At 47.7% G+C, this 22,605-nt stretch overlaps 1 protein-coding gene across 1 annotated transcript in view; it reads right to left on the bottom strand.

The window, feature by feature from the left end:
• Positions 1-17,225, bottom strand: part of LOC147661248 (uncharacterized) — a 39,174-nt gene extending 21,949 nt beyond the window's left edge. The window contains exon 1 of the mRNA XM_086951205.1: positions 17,063-17,225. The gene's annotated coding sequence lies outside the window, so the exon portion shown is untranslated. The remainder of the gene's footprint in view (positions 1-17,062) is intronic.
• Between the last annotated feature and the right edge of the window lie 5,380 nt (positions 17,226-22,605).

The raw sequence follows: 22,605 nt of genomic DNA, 5'->3' as shown, positions 1-22,605 counted from the left end.
CCACATCCTATCCTCACCAGGTACCTTCACGAGTTCGAGATTCAAGGACCTGCATGCAATTGATCTGCTCCTTCCAGATAAAAAGAACTCCAACAGTCAACCTAATCTCATCTGCAGAGCACCTCAAGGTTCACTCCTCAGCAGAACACTATTCAACACCTAAATAACCCCACCGACCAACGCCATCCGTACCCACTACATCAATACCCTCTCCTACAGACGATATACAACTAATACTGTCCCTCTCAGACACAATTCAAAACACAAGGAATAAGTTCACTAATGGAAGTAGCCACTAGGATGATGTTCAACTGTCTCAAACTCAACATTGATAAGAGAGAAGTGTTGATCTTTGGAAACATCACCTGTCCACAGGACTCCACCACCCAACCTAGGACTTACTCCTACCTCCAGCTTGTGCACCAGCAACCTAGGGATTATCATCAACAAAAAGGTGGACAGGTTCACCCAGGTCAATGCCGTCACTGCTTCCACACCCTAAAGAACATTTTCAAATGGCTCCCGAGAATCACCATGAGACCGTCATCCACACACTCATCAACAGTAGTTTGGACTACAGGAACTCTCCCTATGCAGGAATCATCAAACAGCTCATCAGAAGGCTGAAAACCACCCAAAATGCAGCAGCCAGACACATCCTCAATCTCACACTCAAAACACATATCACAGCTCCATGGCTCCAGATACATAAGCGTCCACAGTTCAAACTCCTCACCTATACATTCAAGACACTACCCAACAAGTCCCTGCCTACATTAACAACTGCATCTCCTTCCATCAACCCCCTTTGCACCTCTGTTCAGCCAGAATCATACTCAGACACATCTCATGCATACACAGAAACAGATCCAGAGATCAACTCTTCTCATACATCACTCCTACAGTGTGGAACGATACATCCCTCAGTTGGGACAGATTGAGGTGGTCTTGGGTGCAAAATCGATGCAGCTTACATTTTTTTTCAATGTATTTATTATTAGGAATTTGTTAGACCCAGCGGTTGGTGTGCATCTAAGCCAGGCAGAATCCACTGTCCGGGATAGGATAAGTATGATACACTTGTCTGATAACCTACGCTCACCCTTGGATAGCTTGGCACAGAGAAGTCAGGCTTATCCTCAGGGTCAAAGTGTAAAGTGTTGGAACAACCCTCAACCTCGCAACACTCTGTGGACGCTACAAAAGACTCCACACGGTATGTATACAACACTGGTCTTTGTATTACACACACAGTGAAATCAAAACAACATACACATTGCGTATATACTTTATAGTTATATGAAATGTTCAAACTCTTCCATTAGCAGCAGAAAGGAATTAACATTTATATAATTGTCTTGGGCGTTCGCTTGCACCATTATCCCTTCATCCTTGTAAGCAACATACATGCAATACAAGCAATCCCTTCCACATTAAAAGCAACAGAACCATATGTCCAGGCAGTTCAGAGGTATTCCACCATTCTGCTAACACATTTGAATAAAAAAACACATTCCCATTATCGCGTACTCTGTATACTTGTAATGGTCAGGAAATCACAGGTTCTCTCTAGTCTCTACACCTTGTGATTTAGCCCCTCAGCCACTCAAACTACACCAGCCAATGATACATATTGCCCCAGCTGTCGACACTTTGATTAGATTAAGGGACCACCTAAAGCAGAAGGAAACATTTACGTGTTTTCGTCCATCCAGATTAGGTCCTCTGGCACCCAGTGGTACCTTCACGAGTGCAGGATCACTATCCTCCCCGCAGGAAAAAGACTGCAACACCAGACGCTGGCACGTTCCCAATTTGGAGAATGATTTCGCCTCTGGCAGAGGTGGGAGCTACAGTTGATCCAGGGAGCAAGTCGTGGGTGCACACAAGGCACGACGAGACCTTTCAGTCACGCTATCCTGAACAATGTAGAACCTTGTGGCGTGGGCCTGGGGAGAGGGAGCGAGTGACCTCAGACTGAGGCTGCGATGTCAGGCACTGTCGTCCTCCCAATCTGGAGGTCGGACAAAGTATATGCTGCCAGCTTGGCTATCACAGACTCTGCAAGCTCCTATTAACACTGCTCAGAAACCATACTCACCCCTCATGCACTGTATCCTCCAATCTCAGGGCAAGGAACCTTGTTGGTGCAGCCAGTACATTGACCAATGACAGACTATCACCCACATTATCACAACACGCCTCACCACCCTCTACTCCGACTATTTCCACTCCGTCTCTCCCTATTCCCACTCCTAGGTCGGATCCCAATCTCGAGTCTGACCCTATCTCCCTATGTATCTGTGCCAATGGTCCCAGCCAAACCTCTAGTAACCCTACAAAAGAGGATCCTACCCCTATCGAATGGGCTACTTCGGCGAATAACTGCCTGAACAATCATGGCTTGAGAAGAAGATTGATGACCTCAAGCATGATATCTCGGTAGTCAAAGAGTTGGTGAAAAGCATTCTGCAGCTCTCCTTGAAGACAGGGAAGCATTGGAGAATGATATCCACAACCCACAGAAGATTTACTCTACCAAAGGCATTACCTCATTATGCTCCTATCTTAGCTCCAGCTGGAGCTCGAGGCCTCTACCCAACCACAACTCTCGGCCCCACAGACCCCCACCTCAGTTATCTGATGAAGACATTCTTACCCTGCTTGGGTCTTACTCTGACTCTAAAACGGTCTCTCAACCTAAATCTACTCTAAACATACCCTCTATCGTTGCTGAACCTGATAGGGAACCGAGCCTTAATCTCAGGAAATTGAACTTAGAGAACCTATGTTATTTAAACACGTCGACTGAAGAAGTGATCAAATCTAATCCGCACATCAACTCGATGCTTCTCAATTGTAGATCGGCTGTGAAACATGCAGCTAATATTTCTGATGTAACTTGGGCCTCCTGATCATCACTGAAACATGGCTCAATGATACTTCCTCACCAGTTCTTGGCATCTTAATACTTCCCAACTACTCTATACTCGGAAGTGATAACTAGATAAAGCAGGAGGGGGCATTGCCTGCATTCATCGCTCTAACCTCACAGTAAAACAATCATCCACTACGGTCTTATCCTGCTGTGAACAGCTAGTCTCTGAAATCTGGAACAAAGACAAGAAAGTTTGTGTGCTACACTCGATCCATCACCCTCCTGGTGACAATCTAGACTTTACAGAGCAATCATGGAGATCATTAGCTCGAGCTCGGATCAACCCTGTCATATATTCCTCGGAGACGTCAACCTTCAATGGATTGACTCAAATGATACAGTTGTTTATTTCCTCTCTGACCTCAATTTCTCACAGCTCTGTAAAGGCCCTACTCACAATAAAGGCGCCACTCTAGACCTCATCATTGCCAAAGACAACTTCATACAAATAGGAGAAATCCGACCCTGTGACTGGTCTACCCATTTTCAAATTCCCTTCCTCATCCTAGACAAGGGACTGGGTAGACAGGGACAACCCCTTAAAGCGAAGCAAATGACTCGCAATTATGAGAGACCTCAACATTACTTTGATAACCTCAATCACTAAAAATAGACTACAACCCCTCTCTAATTTACCCAACCTTGATGATCTTTCGGAGCATTACATTAACACTTTTTGTAACATTCTTGACTATGTTGCTCTGAAACAGCTCAAAAAGGATCCCAGTCAAATTCTCTAAACCATGGTTTAATGGTGCCCTAAATGATGACCGGTGCAATCTAAGACTCTTGGAGAGACTCTGGAGAAACTCACCTTCCACCTCAAATCTCTCTCAACTGAGGAAAATGAGAAGCGTTTACAACAAACACATGTGCTTGGTTAAAATCGATCATTTCAAACTTCAACTGGATGGAGCCAATAACAGACCAGAAAAAATCTTCGAAATCACTAAGGAACAATCTAACCAATCCTCTAGCCAGAGCTTGACTCTGTTATCTCCGCTGCCTTGTGGTGATGATTTTACAGCTCACTTCCCTGAAATAACAATGAAAATTGAGCTGGAGCTGTTACACACTACTCCAACTTTGCAATCCAAGATACTGCCGGCAGGAGAGGTGGCAGAACCCACGACAATACACTCGCCTTTTGACCTCAAGAACAATGCCTCTTGGAGCAGTTTTCTATTACCAGATGACACTGAGTTACTTTGCAACATGGCATCCATCAAACCCTTTTGGTGATCCTCTCCCCACCAAGCTCTATAAAGATTTAATCTCCGCCGTTCTCCCTCTTTGGTCCAGGATCATTCATGAATCTCTCTTACAGGGAAAGATTCCAGACTGCCTAAAAACTGGGCAACTTACTCCCATCCCCAAGAAGCCCAATGCTGATTTATCAGATCCAAACAATTTCTGACCTATCACCAGCAGCATGACTCTGACAGAATTGCTTGAAAAATGCGTTCCCTCTCAGCTATGCAAACATATTGAGAAATATCAACTCCTGGATTCCCATCAGTCAGGATTTAGAGCGGGGTACAGCACCGAAACGGCACTAACTCACATTGTTGATGATGCTGTGAGAGCCCTCAACCAAAATGTCCCTTGTCTCTTGATCCTTCTAAACCTGTCCTCAGCCTTCAATACCATCAAACACAAAAACTTGATTGATCTCCTACAACATAGGATGGGATTGTCTGGCCCGGTCCTAAACTGGTTTTCCTCCTTCCTTCACAACCGCACGCAAAGGATCAAAGTTAATCATGCCCTCGCTTCCAGTACCCCTTATTGGAGTCCCTCAAGGTTCTACGCTCTCGCCCACTCTTTTCAATCTAGTTATGGAACCTTTCGCTGTCATTTTGAACAGAGCCAACATCCAATACCACATGTATGCGGATGACACGCAACTGTACCTGAAGATCTCCTCGCAAGAGGACATAAAAATGTTAAACACTGCACTTGCTCAAACTCAACAATGGCTAGCTCAGAATCATCTCCTATTAAATACTCTTAAAATTGAATTTCTGTTGATCACCCCACCTAATAACTCAGCTCCTACCCTAAACTGGATTAAACACTGTTGGACTTGGCCCTTCTGGCAGGTTCACCCCTAAACTTTTTGCTTTTAATGGGGACCTGGTGATGGTGATTTTTTAGGTTGTGCGTACTTTCACTGTGTTGCAGTGGAAAGTGCGTGCGCACTCTGAGTGCGTGGAGTAAGGTTGGCCTGCCCTCCCATAGGAATGCATGGGGAATGTCTGTGTCCCTGGTAGTTCCTGAGGCGTGAGGTGTGCATGCTCGAGTTTGGTATGTGCAAACTCGTGTGATTGAGTGCTTCGCAAAGATGTATGTGGCATGATTGTGTCTTGGTAAAAAAGAAATTCCTTTCTATGTGTTTTTTAAACTCTTACATGTAAATTAATTACAAAAAAACATTTGTTTAGACCAATTCCGAAATTATACAGAGCCCTATATACAAATATGATCATATTTGATCTCTCCCTCCCCCCGGGGCTCCCAAGTGCGAGGGAGAGACCCAGAGAGCGCATGAAGAGTGCTGGGAGAGCCCAGAGAGAGCCGCCGCCACACAGAGAAGCCGGTGAGTGCACGGGCCGCTTAGAGAGAGGGGGGACCACATTGCCGGTGCCCGCCCCCCCTCCAGTGTGAAGCGCCTATTGAGGCTCGGGTGCATAGCTACGGTTTAGAGCCCAAGAGGCTCTTGGGGGGCAGTCATTTGTTTGGAGCCGAGCCAGGCTCAGAGTGCCCATTACCGTCAGAGCAAGAGGGAGGCGTCGGGGCACATTGCCGGTGCCCGCCCCCTCGTGGTGTTACTCCAGCTCCGGGAGCATTTGATCATTTTTAGCCCACAAAGGGCTCAGGGGGGCATCTTAGAGTTAGAGCCACGAGAGGCTCTTAAGTGTCGCATTCTGTTTCGAGCCCTGAGAGGCTTCACGTGGCATCACTTTGTTTTCGAGCCTAGGAGAGGCTCCAGGGGCATTTCTTGTTCTACAGCCCTGAGAGGGTTCTTGAGAGCCCACATTGTGTTTAAGAGCCTGAGAGGCTCAGGAGGGCCATTCTGTTTGGTTAGAGCCATGAGGCTCTTGGGGGACACAAGTGTGGTGTGCAGAGTGGAGAAGTGTGGCTCAGGGGTTAGAGGCGGCAGACCCGGAAGCTGAGATCGGCCCTGACCAGGGTTCAATTCCCCGCCTCGGCGGGTCTTGGGCTCCAAAAATTCCACGGACTCGATAATTCTCGCTCCGGTGCCTTCTCAACTCACGGGTTCACACTCTGCGACTCTGGGCAATAGCTTGCTTAATCTCCACAACGGCCCCTCGCGGCGGGAGGCCTGGCTTTCACCTTGTGGATACCATGCCGGGGTTATCTCACAGGGGAATACCAGGACGGGTTCCTTAAGCAAGCGCCGGGTAACCCTTTGTGGGTAGCTGTGCGCTATATAAGCTCAAATACATTTACATTTACATTTACAGAGCCTGAGCGGCTCCAACGTTGTCCCCACCATCATTGCTTCACAGCTGCCCAGCACTTCGTGGGCAGCTGCCCCGTTTAGGCCCCTGACTTTGGGACACAGGGCGTCCTAGCCCTAGAGAGGCCAGTTGGCCTAGGAACTGCAACAGGTGGGGGCTCATGTGAGTTTTGCGCACTTTATGATTTACTTGCTAAGGTGATTTCTGCGAAATTGTTATTTCCTACACCTCTGAATGTTTTTAGGCATCATGTGTTTTCCTCCCCTGCACCTCTGAATGTACTTTATGCATCATGTGTTATGTGCTTACACCCCTACAGGTATTGTGATACTTAGGTGGTTGTTTTTCTCCTAGTACAGGTGGTGCTAGTGAGGTTCCGGTTCCCTGCGTGACCTGTTCCTAAGGTGGTTAGGATTGCGTAGGTGGTACTTACCGGTTACCAGTGGTTACTGGTTGTGTGCTTTATGTTCTATTTTGTGCTACAGTGATTTACACTCTATGTTCTAAGTGCTATTTCTAACTGTATTTCAAGTTCTAAAAGTGCTGATTCCTGACAGTGGTCCAGGTGGCCCTGTCTTGTACATATCCTCTGTAAATTCTGCCCATGCCTGATGGCACATTGTAAAGTGTGTATTTTTATCTAATGTGTTTTGGTGTAATACAAAGGCTATTTTTATATATAACCTTGTGTGGAATTTCCTTTGTGGTGTACCTTGGGTGTTGTTGCTGGGGTGCGTGCGCAAATACTTAACTCATATCGCCTCCAAGTTTAGCCTTGCTGCTCGCGCCACGTTACCTAGAGGGTGAGCAGGGGTTATCTTGGCGTGTAACTCCCTTGCTCTGACTTAGGAGTGGTGGTCTCTGACTGACTTTGGCGCAAGCCCTGGCCAGCCAGGGACCCCATTTCTAAAAAACACCTAACTGCTCTGAACTGCACTTCTCACGTTGTAGACTCTGACAAATCTTTAGGCATCACCTTGTATAAACACCTAAACATGCGACTACTAGGGGAGCCAATTTCCAACTCAACACACTGAAAAAATCAAACCATTCCTCCCCTCCCCCGAAGATCTCAGACCGGTGGTTCAATCCCTGAGTATCCCAAAATTTGAATACGGGCTGGTGACCCTTGCAGGACTTCCCAAAGCTAGCTTGGCTCCTCTCCGAGCCACTTTGAATGCATCTGCCAGGCTTTTAACGGGTTCTAGGAAATTTGATCACATTTTACCCGACCTTTTGCAGCTAAACTGGCTATCCTTTGAAGCAAGAATACGACTCAAGATAGCCTGTCTGACTCATAAAGCCATACACTACAATACACCTTACTATCCAGCTAATAAACTGGAACTATCGTGCTCTAACAGGAACCTCAGAAGTATGTCCACCGTTCTCCTAAAACCTCCAAGATTCAGAAAGAAAAGAACGTACAACCGTGCATTCCCTGGTCTTTCTCCAAGAATTTGGAACTCCTTACCAACAGAGATCAGATCAAATCCTTGCACTACTCCCTTTAAAAAATTGGTTAAAAGGCTACTAATTAACGAACGTAGCGAGCTGATCATGTTCGTGCGTTCTGTTAATAACCAAAATCTTGTCATATTTTTCACTGATGTTCTATGACATATTTTTCCCTTCTTTTTGTTCTAATCTTAGACAACCCTTTAACTGCATCAACTGTTGATTATAAGATCTTTTGTTGTTCTTTTCTCCTCATTGCGCTAAATTGCACCAATGATACTAATGTTATACCTTCATCATGTTCTGTATAATTGCTTACTACAAAGCTGTACAGCGCTCTGATACCCCTTTGGGTCTTGCTCGCGCTCTATAAAACTTTTAAAATAAATCAATAAACTAGCAGAGGTTTCTGGCAGTAAGCTCGAGCCCCTCGGACTCATTAAACGTCCCCTGCACTAGTCGAACTTGTCACGCTATAGCCACCCCAGGTGTGCCACTGAATTTTACCAGCTCACTCTTCGGCACAGTCTGATGACTGCACACGTTGGGAGGGTCCTTCACCCAACTGACGATCACTTCCACATGTTTACGCCTCACCCTGCGCAGTCCTTACGATCTTGTGGAAACGGGGAGATCTTTTCTGTCCTTGGGAACTCTTGGACAGGAGACTAGTCAACCAGCCCTTGGAGAGTGCTTGGGGACCTGGGCCACAACAGTTGCCAATTATCTGCAGGCCAGCAACATCCAGGCAAAATCCACCTCATGATAGTCCCCTTCCTAGAGCACAACAAGCCCCAGGCACCACTAGTCTGCAGATAATCTTGTTGCCGCCCCCCGCCCCAATAGTCCTTCATGTTGATGTTCCAGCAACAAAACAGCGTAGTATGTTTCCAATCCCCAAAGAGTCTCTAACTCCTAAAGGCCGAGCCCCAGTGGTTATACCCACAATGACCTATGAAGATGAGATCAGCTCAAAAGGCCACCTTTGAAATGCACGGGCCCCTCTCTAAATGTTGTCAGGTCTGACATCCTTCCCTGGGAGGCTTGATCAGTATCTTTAGTGGGGCTACAATCCTGCCACTTGGATTGCAGGTGCCAATTCCACCCCCTCTTAACCAACTCAGGAAGGCCCCTCAGAGTGAGAGGTCTACAGTATACCTTGAGCCCTTAGTTTATGGCTGTCTTATGAGAAATGCACAGATGTAGCCATCCACCCAGCAGCCAGCTGTGAATTGGAGACAGGTGGATAGGAATACAGAGCCTTGAGTACAGACATTCCCACTTTCCCAAAGTGGTATTTCCACCGTCATAATGTCGAATTCGCTCACACCACCAGGACAGGTTCGCCATTACGAACTCATCGATATCAAGCACTATACGGACACTCTTCAGCATGCAGGAAATCCAGCTCAACAGCCTTTCCACAGATCCCTTAGGCCAATCCAAAACGAAGAGCAGGCCCTACTGTTCCAAACACACTACTCTGTGCCATTCACAACTAGTGTATGTAGCAGACACTCGCACATGCCCTACCCTTTACCTACACCCTACCCTGTCCCCAAGGAGTACTCAGATATAGCAAGAGACATGCAGAACCTTGGCAAGCGTCTTCTTAAATGCCAAGCCTAGTAACAGTAACCTACACACACAGGTCCCATCATGGCAAATCTGTGGTACATTTGAAGAACTACCTCCGTGGGTGGCACAACCAGTTCTGCAGGCCCACGGAGAAGGTGTTGAGTTACATGCCCTAGGTATAAGTCTTATCTATAGACAATGGACTAACAGCAAACTCAATTTAGCCAATCATGTATACACTAATCACCAGTATGTATATGACAAGCACATCACTTTGGCCTTGAATGGCAGAGTAAAAATCGATCAAAGTCCCGAGGCTATTACATAGATCAGCGGAAAACCAGGAGGGACAAAAGCAAAACAAAAGTTGAGGGAAAGCACCCTAGAAAGGGCCACCTCCAACAGAATTTATTAGTATTGGTATGTTTGATACAAAGGTAACACAGATCTGTGCAGTGTGTGCATAAACACATTTATAAAAGGAGGAAGGTTGGAACCTGGGACCTCTTAACTATCAATATCAGCGAGACCACTGACTCATTGTCAGTGAAATTGCTCTCCCACCCTCGCAGCTCCACCATTAAGTGAGGTGCCCCTGCACTCTTGAGTGTTATTGATCGAGGCCCTCCTCCACCCGCAGGTTTCCCTGCGCCTTATCCCTGGTGGTCCAGTGGACCTCTGTCTCCTTTCTATCACTCTGCTCCTTCACTCGTTTTTCTACCCTTTCTATCTTTCACCCTTCTGCACCTTTCTGCGTCTCTTATGCCTTATTTCTGCCCATTTTCCCTTTCTCTCCCTCTGCTCCTTCACTCGTTTTCACTCGTTTTTCTACCCTTTCTATCTTTCACCTTTCTGCACCTCTGCTCTTTTTTGCCTTATTTCTGCCCATTTTCCCGTTCTCTCCCTCTGCTCCTTCACTCGTTTTCACTCGTTTTTCTACCCTTTCCATCTTTCACCTTTCTGCCCTTTTCTGCATCTCTGCTCTTTTGTGCCTTATTTCTGCTTATTTTCCCTTTTTTCTTTATCCCTTCTTTCCTCCCTTTACTTCTTTCCCCGCCGCTGCTGCCCCCGCGGGCCCTCCCCCCCAGCGCGACCGGCCCAATCCAGCTCCTCTCCCCACCTCCCAGCTGTCCAGCCCTTCCCGACCCCTACTCAATGGCGGTGCGCGCTGGTGCACCGAAGGCAGGTCAAAGGCAAGCACGTCTGCGCCTATCCGCGACCCATCCGCGACCAGCACCAGGAACCCTGGACCTCCGCCCCGCCAACGCTACGATCCAGCAGCACTCCACGCACTCAACCCAGGCTGCAACAGCAACTGCAAGCTAGCATCACCAGCCGACACCCATGGACCCTTCAGCTGTCACCGCTGCCGGCACACCTTCAGCACCGCCAAGAACACGGATCCAGCACAACCCGCCCACAAGAACACAACCGAACCGAAGACCCTGCAATGCATCCTCCTCAGTGTCCGATCCCTCCACAAACACGCCACAGAAATCTGGGACCTCCTCGACAGCACCACCCCGGACGTAGCATTCTTCACCGAAACCTGGACCAACGCCACCTCAGGACCGGACATCGCCATCGCCATCCCCCAAGGATACAAGATCTACAGGAAGGACCGCACCACCCACCCAGGAGGAGGAATCGCCATCGTCCACAAATCCAGCCTCCGCCTGAGCACACTCCCTGACGAGTCCACAGAACTGATGGAACACCTTCACTTCAAGATACTGGCCAGCCCCACTGCCGCCCTCCAAGGAACCCTCATCTACCGACCCCCTGGACCCCGCGGACCCTTCGCCAACTCCATCACGGACATTATCTCCCCGCAGGCCATCGGATCCACCAACTACACCCTGCTGGGAGACCTCAACTTCCACCTCGACAATCAACTGGACCCCAACACCACATGCCTCCTGGACAACCTCCACAACATTGGACTCTGCCAGATCGTGACCGAGCCCACGCACTCAGCAGGACACACCCTCGACCCCCTCTTCACTACAGGAAACTCCATCACCTTCAGCCACACCACCGAACTCCCATGGACCGACTATCGTTGCGTCCACTTCACCTTCAGAACACCCACCATCCACAGACACCAGCACCTGCTCCCACAAAGAAACTGTACCAAAATCACCGACGACCAGCTCATCTCCTCACTCAACAACTCCACCCCAACCATCGCGGAAAACGACGACCCCAACACCGCAGCCCGAACCGTGCACAGATGGATCTCGGACAGCACCAACACCATAGCCCCCCTCAAGAAAAACAACAATACCCGTGCCAAGAAAGCCAGATGGTTTACCACCGAACTTCGAGAGTCCAGGCGCACATACCGCCGCCTCGAAAAGGCCTGGAGAAACACCAAATCCACAGAAGCCCACAACAACTTCAGAGCCGCCACCAACGCTCACCATCAACACATCAGAGAAACGAGGAAAAAAGCGATTGAAAACAGAATCGCCACCCACGCACACAACAGCAAGGAACTCTTCAGCATCATCAAGGAGTTCGCCCAACCCACCAGCGAGTCTACCGACATCCCTCCCTCACAAGACCTCTGTGACAAACTCAGCACCTTTTTCCACCACAAAATCAAGAGCATCTACGACAACTTCGACAAAGACAACCAACACACTGAACCCTCACCAACCACCCCCGACACCCGGAAACCAGCGATTGATGACTGGACAGGCCTCACCACCAAAGACACACTTAAGACAATGAAGTCAATCCACTCAGGGGCCCCCACGGTCCCCTGCCCCCACCACATCTTCAACAGAGCCGCTGACACCACCGCACCCATGCTCTGCCACACCATCAACCGCTCCCTGGCGACTGCCTCGTTCCCCGACGACTGGAAACACGCCGAGGTCAAGCCCCTCCTGAAGAAACCCTCAGCGGACCCCACCGACCTCAAAAACTACAGACCCTTCTCCCTGCTCCCTTTCCCAGCGAAAGTCATCGAGAAAGCCATCAACAGCCAACTCGCCACATTCATTGAAGAACACAACATCCTTGACTCCTCCCAATCCGGCTTCAGAAAAAACCACAGTACGGAAACCGCCCTCCTCGCCGCAACAGACGACATCCGCACCCTACTGGACAAAGGAGAAACAGTAGCCCTCATCCTCCTAGACCTATCAGCGGCGTTCGACACAGTCTCCCACCGCACCCTAATACGCAGACTCTACGACGCAGGAATCCAGGACAAGGCCCGCGACTGGATCTGCTCCTTCCTCTCTGGCAGGACGCAACGGGTCAGACTCCCCCCTTTCCTCTCAGACCCCACACCTACCACCTGCGGAGTCCCCCAGGGCTCCTCCCTCAGCCCGACGCTCTTCAACGTCTACATGGCTCCACTTGCCCCCATCGTCAGAACCTACGGACTCAACATCGTGTCATACGCAGACGACACCCAGCTCATCCTATCCCTATCCAACGAGCCCAACACCGCCAGACGCAACTTTCGAGAAGGCATGTAAGCCGTCGCCAAATGGATGAAAAACAGCTGCCTACAACTAAACACCAACAAAACAGAAGTTCTCATCATGGGCCCAAACCCCGACGCCTGGAGCGACACCTGGTGGCCCACCGCCCTCTGAAACCCGCCAACCCACACAGACCACGCACGCAACCTGGGAATCATCCTGGACTCCGAGCTCAAAATGGACCGCCAGATCAACTCTGTCTCATCTTCCTGCTTCCACACCCTCCGCCTCCTTCGTTAGACCTTCAAATGGATCCCCCTCGAACACCGAAAGACAGTCACTCACGCCCTGGTCACCAGCAGACTCGACTACGGCAACGCACTCTACGCCGGAATAAACAAAAACCTCATCCGCAAGCTACAGAACATCCAGAACGCCGCCGCAAGACTGGTCCTCAACCTGCCAAAACAGTGCCACATCTCCCAGCACCTGCGCACACTCCACTGGCTCCCCGTCGAGGCGAGAATCACCTTTAAGATGCTCACCCACGCACAGAAGGCCCTCCACAGCACCGGACCAGCATACCTGAACAGCCAGCTCAAATTCCACGCACTCCAAAGGACCCTACGATCAGCCCATCTCTCCTACGCCGAGGTCCCCCGCACCAGAAAGACCAGATCGGGAGGCCGCTCCTTCTCTTTCCTCGCGGCCAAAGCATGGAACGCCCTTCCTCTCCACCTCAGACAGACAACATCGCTCCCCATCTTCGCAAGAAACCTCAAAACCTGGCTCTTCAACAGACCCCCTCCTTGATGGAATGGAACCTGCACCACCCCACCTAGCGCCTTGAGACCCTTATGGGTGAGTAGTTGCGCTTTAACAAACTCCTGATTGATTGATTGATTGAATGACTTGAGCTGAAATTGGTAACCCAAAAATACATTGATCCCTCCCTTTGGTTCATTTACACCGTTCGGTGATTGGGATTTAATCCCAGATCGAAAGCTATAAAGTTGGTTCAAGTATTGGTACCACTAAACAGCACCTTACATCTATAACACTTGAAGACTCACATTCATGTCACACTTAAATCACATTTTTAGCTCCTAAAATATAATTCAACTTTTGGCAATTTATAAATAATGTTCATTAGAATTGTTTACCTGGCCATCTTTTAGAACTCTAGTTCCCTCCTGTACATATGTCTTTCTTTCACATTTTGGCCGATATGTATTAATGACTTTTCTCCACCCTTTGTGAGTTTTCTCTCTGTATCCCTCTTATTTCTCTCCTCTGGCCTCTTCTTGCTTTTTCTGCTCGTTCATCTTGTTCTCCCCTTCCTGCTGAAGTGACAACTGGAATCAAGCTTCCCTGGCTGAAGAAACCGGTCCTAGGATGCTTATCACCGGTCCAGGGAGGACCGCGCTTGGCAGTTCGGGCTGGACTGTTCCCATGAGGCACAGGGTCAAGACTGATTTGCATATGGGCAGGTCTAAACTGGGGTGGCATGGTGAGCAAAATAATAATGGATTTAACCCAGATCTCTTGACTGGGGGTGAATGTTTTGATTTGTTCTGCGTTCTGACTGTCAATTGTGTGTCTTTTGCTTTCTCGCCCTAAGTGCGCCATTATGCCCAGACGTAGGTCCTGGGCTCACTGTGCCACTGGAATCAAGCTATCCTGGCTGAAGAGGGGTGAAACCCCAAAACCGGTCCTAGGATGCTTGTTTCTGGTCCAGGGAGGACCTGGCTTGGCAGTTTGGGCTGGAATGTTCCCATGAGGCAAAGGGTCAAGACTGATTTGCATATGGCCAGGTCTAAACTGTGGTGACATGGTGAGGAAAAGAATGAAGGATTTAACCCAGATCTCTTTACTGAGGGTGAATGTTTTGATTTGTTCTGCATCCGTCCATCAATTGTGTGTCTTTTGCTTTCTCGCCCTAAGTGCGCCAGGTATGCCCAGACGTGGGTCCTGGGCTCACTGTGCCACTGGAATCAAGCTATCCTGGCTGAAGAGGGGTGAAACCCCGAAACCGGTCCTAGGATGCTTGTTTCCGGTCCAGGGAGGACCTGGCTTGGTAGTTCGGGCTGGACTGTTCCCATGAGGCACTGGGTCAAGACTGATTTGCATATGGCCAGGTTTAAACTGGGGTGGCATGGTGAGCAAAAGAATGATGGATTTAACCCAGATCTCTTGACTAGGGGTGAATGTTTTGATTTGTTCTGCATTCCATCCATCAATTGTGTGTCTTTTGAAGTGACAACTAGAGCAGAATGACTATAAGAGTCTCTTTGAATCCTTCATGTAGGCTTCATATCATGGCACAATCCTCATCAACACACCGTTGATGAGAGAGTGCAGCAACCCCTTGTAGCGCTGTCATACAAGTAGCCCTCGGTGCTTGTGGGCAGTCATGTAGTTGAAAGTCGTGCTGAAGTCTCACTCAAAGCTGCCTAATTCTTCCAAACTATGGGGAAGAACTAGAACTTCATATGTAAAGAAACACAGTCCCTGTGCACACACATGTAAATATACATATAATATGTACAATTTCAGATAATCCACAGTAAATGAGAAGATGAAGAAAAGTTGAAGCCTTGTTGGTCTTGATGCTTTACATGGAAGCAAGTGAAACAATCCCCCTGAACCGGTGATAATTCCAACCCAGTTCGGGTGTTGAAGGAAAATCTAGTACAGTAGAGGATGAAGGAAAGCGATGTCCGCTCTGAAGTTTTGGAGGCTGTGTGCAGTGTGGCCGTAGTAGAACTCGGGGCAGACCAACTAAATGTAACACATCAATTCTTAGAATAATATTCCGGTCATTTAATTCTTGAATCAAATGGTATCAATCCTCCGTCCCCGCATGTCAATCTGCAGGTCTGCCCCACGACTGTTTCGGCGTTTTCTGTAATGGCGAAATTGCCGCAATACGGTTGTTGTCTTGTACAACAGCCTCTGAGGGGTTGTTAGGGTCACCCCTCTCCCCGTAGCACCTCAGTATTAGTCATAGTACGAACCACACAGACAGGTACTCAGCTGAGCGCAATCACTCCCTCGCACGTAGAACCCTTTCCTTTGGCATCATAGAAATTCATATGTGACTTTGCTCAGACGTCTACAGTGTGCCGAGTAGTACTTGATTATTCTGCACAGAGCAGACCCTCTAACATCCAGTGATCCTAAAGATTTCTGTACAGAGAGGAGAGGCCAAGAAGAATCACTGACAGTCCCGTCAACATCTACTAAGACAGACATACTTGAAAAAGACACACTGTGGATGAGCCTCATACACACAATGCACACAGCCTGCAAAGACAACTCTACCCTGTTCAGATGCACACACATCAAACCTGCAGAGGTATATTAAAAACACAGATATGTACGTTGCACTGCTTGAAAGGCCTCCTACCTGGCAGACCCAAGGTCAGTGCACACGCCCACAATCCCTGCAGCAGACACACAACCTCTGCAGCAGATAATGCTCTGAGCCAACCTATGCCGCTGGAAAGAATTGTAATGACTGAGGTTTTACCTAGACTGAGATATGAAAACAGGGGCAAAGGGGCATGGGGCAGCACGGGAGCCTTGACGTTCAGCTGCCTGGTGGAAATGCTTCTGACACATGGGTACAGGTGGGCAAGTCAACAAACTAACAAGGAGAGCCGAGCAAAGAGTGTGCACAGATTTCTCATAGAGCGCTAAGATGCAGTGCAATGTGAAAACATTTTTCACAGTGCAGTCAGATGCAGTGCAGTGGCACAAATTCCTCAGTATAGTAAGATGCATTGTAGTGACACAGATTCCTTATAGTGCTGTAAAGTGCTGTAAAGTGCAGTGTGCACAAATCTGTCACTGTGCATTAAGATACAGTGCAGTAAGATGCAGTGGACAGATTCCTCACAGTGCAGTAAAAAGCAGTGCAGCGTGCACAGATTCCTCATGGTGCAGTAAAATGCAGTGCGCACATATTTCTCACAGTGCATTAAGATGCAGTGCACAGACCCTCTCTTTAAAACAAATGTTGACCACAAACACCCTCAGGGCCAGACGGAAAGGCCCCCAGAGGTCCCTGGATAGAAGAGCCCGGCTCCTGAAGGAGATTTCCTCCAGCATTATACCGTCTATTTCTACAAACACAGCAGAAGGTGCTGGCAATCTCCTACCTGAGCAGAAACCTGTGCAGACATTTCCAGGCTCTCTCCTCCTCCTATGGCTGGGGTGGGGCAGGTGCAGATCTGGGGTCTGGGAGAGGTGGTGGGGGGGGGGGCTGTGAGGGTCTGAAGATGAAGATAACCGCACAGAAGGACAGGGCGTCCTTCCTCCTCTGCAGCAGGCTGGACGCAGAGGGAGAGGAAGGAAATTATGTCACTATCTGCTGCTTGTACCACAGACCTGGAACAGGAAACCCTTTTCTCTTTCATACCATGTGCTCAGTGGATTCATCTCAGCAGGCGAGGCGCGCCCTCTGCTGGCCACTAATAAAGAACCATCACATCCAGTCTCCAGGAGTGAATATACACAAGCGTTTTGTGGCAGGAAATGTCTGGGTTTTTAGATATCTCAGAAAGTATTTACAGCTTCACTTCACATGAGCATCTTCAAAACATTGATGCAGAGGACTAAAGAGTATTTGCAGAAAGTTTTCAACTGGAGGTGACAGTTTATATTTCATTAAATGTATGAGAATATGTGTTATTGGTTGAATTAAACTGTACAGTGTATTAATTTTCATCTAAATATGTGTAAGGCTTTATTTATCGGGTTTTTCAGATGCACATCATGGTACATAGCTAAGTAAATAGAGAAAAATACCATGCAATTTCATATACCAGACCAAATACAGTGTGGCATAAGTCATATGTCAAAGCGAAAATTAAAAGAACAGATTTTTTCTAATCTTCCTGTGTTGTTGGGTTATTTCTTATCATAGCTGCCAAGGTTTCAGATTGCTATGAGTGCCATTTCAATGACTATGAGCGACACTTTCTGGCCAGCATAATTAAGCAAAGAAGAGGAAAGCATATAAATATCAGAAATTACACCCATCTGAGCAACAAAGAACTAAAACGTTAAGTGCTGCAAAGCACCAGAAATGGACGGGCACTAACCTAGTGCCCTTGTAAAGTCAGAGGCAAAACACTACTGTTAACTGCTGCAACTAGTTAAAATATCTAAAACAATTCATAAGCAATAGCTGTGTCACCTATGGTTTCACCATTCATTTTCGCCATGCATGCCATGATGTGAAGCTGTTTCTGTGATATCGACTGATGAAGCTAAATCTGTTTGTCTATTTCTGTATTACACGTGCAGCACAAATGGTGTAATTCATAAGGATTCACGCGGACTGCTGTGATTTCTGTCTCGAATCAGGAGGCACGCTGGACGTGAGAGGAGATCTCTGAACTGGTGGATGTCACCAGCTTCAAAGTACTAGGGCTGCCAGGCGACAGCAATAGTTCTAGGGGCCCGGGCAGGTAGGAAATTGAACTAGGGACATGTTGCGACACCCTTAGATGGAGGACGGGCCGGTGTTCTATGGGCACAAAAGACAGGGAGCTCAAAACAACACTACACCGGCAGAAAAGCAATTAGTCCGTCCAACTTTCACCAGCCTTAGTACACCCACTGGGCCCTAGGCTTTTTGCTGACAATCAATCGAGGCAAACGAGGAACATCACTGGCCAGGCGGCGCTCTCCCGGGTCCTGTCTTGTAGGATTTGAGTGGCCCCGACACAGATTTCCGCTGCCTCACCTAGTCAGCTAACAGTAGTCTAGATCACAGCCTGGCCGGCTGCTGTATTTCAAAACACACTCACTGACAACTCACATAAGCAAAATAAAAATCATTCATTATAGCTGAGATTCTGACTGCTACATGAGACAGCGCGCCACGTGCCCACAACTTAAGTTTAGTTGCATCAGTATGGCAAGCCCTGACATGTACCATGCATCAGGCGTTAGACTAACGTATTTCAGTGTGGTGGTACGCATCACCGCACTGAAATCCGAAGTCACACATTATTGCGCCTCCTCAGTTGCTATAATGCACCATGACTGCGAGGCAATGCATGTTGCTCGCTTTTCCTGTTAGGTTTCAGGGGCGTGCTCATGATCTGCTCCTCGTAGCTCTCTACTTTGTCACAATGTATTTGGACTGGACACACCACAGGCATCACTGAGGAGTCCCTACCCAATTGCTTGGCTACTTAGATACTTTAATTGTGAAGCCTTGAGACATTTTAATAAGTGGGGGCTGAGTCACGGAGTAACATTGCAGTGCTGCCGGCCCACGCTACCCACAGCGGTGCGAGTGCGTGGCATTTCAGGAAGTGTTCACTGATGCCAGTCCGAGTCAGCAGCCTGCCCCCCTGTCAGAGTGAGTACTGTCACCGCAACACTCACAAAGCAGTAGGGAAGTGGATAATAAAAGGTGGCTCGTGCTCAGTGAGAAAAAACTGCCCTCGCTCACAAAATTGTGACATGCTTCATCATTGGGCGTGCTTACTAACAATCTTGTGTTCCATGATGCCCCCTTGCCACATGAGCACCTATCTGTGAATAAAACTAAATATTATACGAGAAATACAAACAACCATGTGGCTAAAGAAAAAACTTGATGAAGGAAAACATAGGAGAGACAGGAGTTAATGCGAACCTTAGGAGTAAGAACACTGAAGTACCATCAGATACCAGAAATCCAATACAAAGTTTACTACACACTACCTAGAGGAACACCACACAGTAAATGATCTATCCTGGACGGTGTTGGACTAATCCAAAATCAGACCATCTACAGGAGATAAAAAGAAATGACTCTTGATGAGGGAACAGAAGTGGGTCTACAGAATAAAAAGCCATGTGTTGGGATTGACTGATGATATTCCTTGGAACACCCTGAATATATAAAGTTGACCACTATATAAACTACAGTTTTGATTAGTGGCTCCCTTGGTAACTTGAGGAATAGACAAGAATTCAATAAAGTTATCTTTCCAATAACCTTTAAAAGAAAAAATCACAGTATAGATCTGAAGATCGGACACATGACTCCATAGACGTCAAGATCATGTGACTCCTATGTCCCCCGCGTGACCTGAACTTCTCCTGTCTTAGGGTAGGAGGAGGACCGCAACTCGCACCTAAATGGCGAGAGTTAGAGAATGTCCAGAAAGTGTACTCACCTTGAAGAAGTAAGGCGCTAGGGGTGGGGTCTGGGACGGAACATCTACAAGATGTGGACATAGATTACGGTACTGGGTGTGCAGTTACACCGACAAAGTAAATACGTGATCACTTACTTTAATTTTGACCATGTGTGGTGGTATACGCAAGTATATCGTGAACTGGAGCATTTCCACTGTAATCCAGGCATTCTTTCAGTGGTCATGACCCTTACGACTGTGTGAAGTGGCACTATGAGTTGCTTCCAGATTTATTGATTTTCCCCATTTATACATATCAAATAATCATGCCTATTTATAACGCCATTATGTATATGCTTTATCTCCTTATAGAGTTTGACTACAGAGGGTCCCTCCCAACACCTCGGTAATTCTATTGATTCACTTGGTGAAACTCGCTGAGTGAAATTTTCTTGCTCAGCATTAGTGGGTGCATTTGATTGAAATGGATTTCAGTGAGGGCAAAAGCATTTTCCTGAGTGTTATGGGGTGCGGACAGTGTTCCACGTTGAATGTTTAGTCCGATTTGGACGCAATGCTCGAAATATTATACCTACAGTGTACTGTGAGCTTTGTGGTGGTCCGTAAATGTGGTGCAAAGAGGGAAGAAGCACCCAGGGGTTTTGATTTTCTACCCCCTGATACTTTGTGGAGGATCAAATGGCAATTTAGCAATAATTCTCTCCCCTCCGTCTGCTTTTCCCACAGATTATGAAGTGTGCGTGAAATAGGGAACCCCCATGTTGGAAGGAATGCATTCCATAGATACCTAAGCCAGGATCAGAGGGTACTACGTTTTGGGATCTGGAGGGTCCTGATGAATGCCGGGGTGACCCAACACTGTGGGCACAATTTAAATGAAAGAAACCTGTTGACACCTTGGGAGTAAGGAGGGGTAAAGGAATCTTAATCTTCTTCTATCACCGCCATCCTTCACATTTTAAAAACTAGCCAGATGACCCAGGAATAAAGTTTTGAGAGGGTACACATCCGAGCTAGTTTTAACTTTCACTAGCTGCACTTTTCTTCAGTGATCCCAAATTTTCATTGTTTGTATTGTTTTCCCCTCCCCTTTGCTCTACCCCAGGTGTTGGTGTGCGCAGGGGTGTTAGTAAGCAAGCCCAATGATGAACCATGTCACAATTTTGTGAGTGAGGGCCATATATTCTCACGGAGCACGCGCCACCTTTTATTATCCACTTTCCTACTCCTTTGTGTGTGTTGCATAAATTGGGGAGGTCGGAGTAGGGATTTCACCTCTCCCCCCTTCAGGTTGTGTTAAAGTGAGTACTGTCACCATCGGTGTGTGTACAATGGCACATGAACATGAATCATGCAGGGGTGGCGTTGGTTGCACCACAGGCCCGGGACTCCACAATGAGTTGTTGCAGGCTGGCCATGCAGGGGGTCCTCCTGTTGCAGCAGCACCAGTGTTCCGTTGTAGAAGTAAGTACCTAAGAGCGAGCCAGCATTCAGCCGTCTTCATTAAACCTGTGCCATATCTGTTATTTGCTTTTAAAAGACTATCCATACATAGCTGCCAAGGTTTCAGATTGGTATGTGTGACATTTTCATATTTTCAGTGTAATTATGATTGACATTTTAATGACTATGAGTGACACTATCTCTGTCACCACTGACCAGAGTCACCCGACATCACGGCCAAAGACACTTCTGATGCAGATAGATAAAAACAAGCATTTGGACGTGGCCTTTCTTGAGGCCAGTTGTGAGTAGCCCCGTAGCTTGTCCCATCTCTCCTCAGTGAATTGTTTGCTCTATGTTTCCTCCTATGTTCTACATTTGTATCACCTGGTATAATTCTGTCACAGCCTTACATCCAGTGACCAACCGCTACAGGTAGGCTTACTGGTGGGCTTTTAGTAGGGTATTTGTGACACATAAAATAAAGGCATGTTTTGCTTCAAAAATCATGAGTATCCCAGCAGAATCAGGTCTGTCGATATTTGTGCTTCTGTTCATTGATCAGCGCTTTCTGCCATGTCGTCTTCCGTTAATTTCGACCTTCTCTGAAGCATGCCATGGTACTTGAGTGTCCTTCCACTGTTATGGTTGTGGGATCTATTTTCCCCTGCTCTCTTGACGTCTGCTTACAAATCAATCAATCAATCAATCAGGGAATTGTAAGTGCGCTACTCACCCGTGAGGGTCTCAAGGCGCTGAAGGGGGTGGGGGTCTGCAGATCTGTTTAGCCAAAGAGCCAGGTCTTGAGGGTCTCCCTCAAGGTGTTCAGGGAGGGGGCATGTGTGATGTCTGCCGGTAGTTCGTTCCAGGTCTTGGCTGCAATGTGAGAGAAGGATCTTCCACCTGCTCTGGCTCTGTGGATGTGGGAGGTTTCGGCCAGTGCAAGGTGGAAGATCGGAGGTTTCTTTAAGGTACTGTTGATTCTGTTGTTGAGGTATTTGGGTCCGTTGTTGTATAGGCATTTGTAGGCGTGAGTGAGGACTTTGATAGTAACTCTTTTATCCAGGGGGAGTCAGTGGAGACTTCGTAGGTGTTAG

Source organism: Lissotriton vulgaris, unplaced genomic scaffold (genome assembly GCF_964263255.1).
Source record: "Lissotriton vulgaris unplaced genomic scaffold, aLisVul1.2 SCAFFOLD_372, whole genome shotgun sequence".
Lineage (NCBI taxonomy): Eukaryota > Metazoa > Chordata > Amphibia > Caudata > Salamandridae > Lissotriton > Lissotriton vulgaris.
The sequence above is the reverse complement of the archived record's forward strand: the minus strand, read 5'-3'. Positions and strand labels throughout refer to the sequence as shown.